Consider the following 4,116-nt stretch of genomic DNA (forward strand, 5'->3'; position numbering starts at 1 on the left):
GTAAAGGCTCAATAGTGGCAACTAAGGGATCATGTTAAGGTAGTGGGTAAAATAAAACAAAGAAGCAGGCTTTCAAACAAAGGTTTAATCCTAGTGCCTCTATCATTTTCGTGCAAGCATTTGGTTCATGATCTTGATATGCATCAAACTACACAAGTTCTGAAATTGAAATACATAATGGCAACACTCAAACCAAAGAATCCAAGCGAACACATAAATGTGAATAGGCTCAAAATCTCACGGAAACGGTGGAATAGGGTTGCCGATGTGAAGCATGCAGATTCGTCCCCCATTTAGTATGTTACCCTTAATCAGGCATTTCTTATTATATTGAAAACAACTTGTTGAAAAACTTTAGATTGTAGCTTAAAGAATTAACCATGATTAAGGACCTATACATGTGCACCGGCAAGTAATGAATTGATGATTTGAAAAATTTTGTTTTCGTGCACAATTAAGATTTACTCAAAGGACTTTCCGTCAAAAAATTTTAAATTCCCCCTCACCCACACTTGAGTTATACATTGTCCCCAATGTATATTTTGTAAGCTAGAAAGTATGTGCGAATGGGGTTTTGAATCATTCAGTTGCATCATGCATAAGGGACTTCAATGATATTCAAACTGATGAAGTCACTTAAAAAAAAGAAAATTAACTAAGTCTTAAAAACATGACAAACTAAAGCAAAGAGGTTCACCAAACACCAGCACACAAAAGACTAAAAACTTCAACGATAAAGTACAAGGGATAGAAAGTGCACGTGGACCTGATCAATTGAGATCAGAGAGTGCTCTGATCAGTTTGGCCCACGATGGCTTCTTGTTGCTTGATTCAGCAACTTCCTTTGAACTTTTCCTTTTGGGTGCCATTCTTGCTTGACCTGTGATGATGAAAGTGTGAAAAGATGAAAGCCCAAACCAAAAACACACAAAAAGGACCCAAAAACTCGTGAACTTCGACCACCAAAATCGTCCAAATCGTGAATGCTTGTGAAAAACTACTTAGTGGGTTTCGATTACTCGTCAACACGAACGTTTTGACACCAAAATCATTAATTTTGATTAAGTTTTGAAGAAATTATGAAAATGGTGGTTAGGGTTCTTGAGAGGTTTTGAAAGAAAAAGTGAGATAGATGATGAAAAAGGGGGTTAACGATCTGAGAATTGATGGATAATGGGGTTTGACGAATTGCATCAATTAAAGGCAAATTTATTTTCACTTGACGAAAAGTTTCCCACATTTCTTCAGCTTGGGGCCCCTTTTTCCCAAAAGATGATGTTTTTGATGAACTTACTAAAGTAGAGGGATATGGGACGGTATTAGCCTCCATGCCCTTATCCATTGCCTTAATTGATTCCTTGTTCAAAACATTTTGGTTTGTTGAGCTTTCAGAAATTTTGTTGGATTGGACATTAGTGGAGTTTGAATCAATTTCATGATCACTTTCAGGTTCATCACTAACATCCTCCACTATACCTTCAACAAGTTGTGGTGAAAATTCATCGTTGTTCTTATAAGACTTACCACTTCTAAGGATACATACCTCATTGACGTGTGAATTTTTGTTGCTCTTTGATGATGATCCTTGATGTTGTGGATTGATTGTTGTGTCACTTGGAAGCGTTCCCGGTCGTCTTATAGCTACTTCTTCCGCTATTTGACCAACTTGTTGGGTTAGAGATCCTACGGTCTTACCTTGAACTTCTTGTTCTTGCACCACACCTTTTAGGATTCCTAAAATCTCATCTAACTTGGTTGAACCTTCATTGTTTGCATTTCCTTGTGATGAACTTGCGTGGCCTTGATTTTGATTTTGACTTTGACCTTGTTGGTAATTTCTTGAGTACCCTTGTTGTTGAGGTATTCCTTGTTGGTACCCACCTTGATTGAAGCCTTGATTAAAGCCTTGATTGAATTGCCCCCTTTGATAGTTACCTTGAAAGTTTTGTTGACGGGGCTGAAATTGTTGTTGTCCACCTTGTTGACTTGATCCTTGAAAGTTAGGATTCATTTCATTAGCGGGGTTGCCATATCGGAAATTTGGATGATTCCGCAATCCGGGATGATACGTGTTAGAATTCATATTCCTTTCCCCATGTACTTGATTAACTTCTTCACTACTTCCAAAATTCATAGGGCAATCAAAAGCAACATGCCCCATATCTCCACATATTTCACATAACTCTTGTACCTGCGAAACAAGAGAAACATCCCTTCCCATCTTTTGGCAGATCATATCAATTTTCTTTTCTAATGCATCAAACCTCTCATTACTAGGTTGGTCATTTACAACTTTAATTTGATGTGGTTTAACACTCCGATCAGCCGAAGCTTGAGTTTTTGAACCTTTACTTAAAGTTTCTAAAAAGTTCCATTCATAATTCTCATCATGAGTTAAAAGGTTCCACCGCTACATGCAAAGACAACTTTTTGATCCTCGGTGACTAAACCATCATAAAAATTTTTGACCAAATCCCATTTAGGGATGTCATGATGAGGACACATTCTAAGCATTTCATTAAAACGTTTGAAGGCTTCATGAAATGTTTCCCCAACATGTTGACTAAAAGATTTGATAGCATTTCGAGCTTCACTAGTTTTACTCATCGGATAGTATTCCTCAAAAAAAGTTCTTTGCATTTCATCCCATGTTCGAATACTATCGGATGGTAAAGTTGAAAACCATTGTTTAGCTCTATCTTTGAGTGAAAATTGAAAAGACGTAATTTTACCTCTTCGGGTGTAAAGCCTTGTTTCCCAATGGTGCTACATATTGCTGCATAGTCAATCAAATGTGTGTAAGGCTCGTCTGATGCAACTCCCCTAAAGGTTGGTAAAATAGCCAAGTACTGAGGCCGGATTTCAAATACTCTCCCATTTAAAACCGGTGTAACAATTGGAGATGGGTTTCTAAAGATCGTCGGCCTAAAATGAGTATCTACTCCGGGTAGTGGTGGGTCACCTTCGCCACCTGCCATATTTGTGCTTTCGGTATCACTTCCTTCCGAATCAGAAATGTATGAAGAAATTGGGCTTGAAGTCAAGCTTGCTCTATGGACAACTCGGTTATGTCTTGCTAATCTTTTTATCTCGGGTTCAAATACTCACGGTGATGATCTTCCAGATAATCTAGTATGCATCCATCAAACCTATTACCTGCACAATCAACACACCTCGCGTAACCGTGAATAAAAAGTAGCAATCTTTATGATGTTTTTGGATTTTCGAATTTTTAAACAGAAAATTAAAACAAATCAACTAAAATAAAACACCAAGCGCAGAAACTCCCCGGCAACGACGCCAAAATTTGATCGGCGTCGATGTACCGATCAAAGATAGAGAGAATTGTTTTCCTAAATACCTTAATTTAGTTAGGGCAAGTAGGGTGTCGAACCACGAAGAGCTTTTGGTTAGTGTTTAGACTCAATTGATTCATGAACATAATGTAAACTTGATTCTTTGATTGAGTTGTTTAAATTAAGTAATTCGCAAAAGTAAAACCTAAAGTGATTGATTTTATCACAAGTAATTAAGAGATGGTCACACCAAGGATCGGGTTGCACATTCAATAAACAATCTAATTCAATAGCACATTAATCACTACATAGACATAGTGAAGTTTACCACATTCACACATTGGATAATCAATAGACTCTTCAATCAAACAACAACTCTTTTAACGATTCTAGACCGAATAATTTATGTTGTAGGATGAGGTTATTATCAATTATCAAAACACTATCCGACGCTATCAATCAAAACACCTTGTTCTCTAATGATAAACACCAAATAGAAGAAACAATGTTGTGAAGTGTTCAAAATAGTAAATTGTTCAACATTGAAACATGATAAACACATGAAATCACAAAGAAAATGTCAAGTACTTAACAAATGAAAGCAAATCCATGTCAAATGTACTTACAATTCAGATTGAATACTAAATGAGATCAAACCCTAGACCTTGATGCAACCATGAGTGATTTAGCTACTCATGATGGTGTGAAATGATGATGAAGTGTGGAATTCGGAAGTGAAAGACATGATTAGGATGATAGAAAGGCTTTGTCACTCAAGATTCTTCTTCCTTGGTCGTCCCTTGGCACTCCCTTGTGTTGA

The 4,116-nt window shown here is 37.0% G+C and overlaps 1 non-coding gene across 1 annotated transcript; it reads left to right on the forward strand.

Moving 5' to 3' along the window:
- The first annotated feature begins 2,485 nt into the window (after window positions 1-2,485).
- Window positions 2,486-2,591, forward strand: LOC118483595. Its single transcript, XR_004870882.1, has one exon. It is a non-coding gene; the product is annotated as a small nucleolar RNA R71 (small nucleolar RNA).
- The last annotated feature ends 1,525 nt before the right edge of the window (window positions 2,592-4,116 follow it).

Source organism: Helianthus annuus, chromosome 10, assembly GCF_002127325.2.
Source record: "Helianthus annuus cultivar XRQ/B chromosome 10, HanXRQr2.0-SUNRISE, whole genome shotgun sequence".
Taxonomy (NCBI): domain Eukaryota; kingdom Viridiplantae; phylum Streptophyta; class Magnoliopsida; order Asterales; family Asteraceae; genus Helianthus; species Helianthus annuus.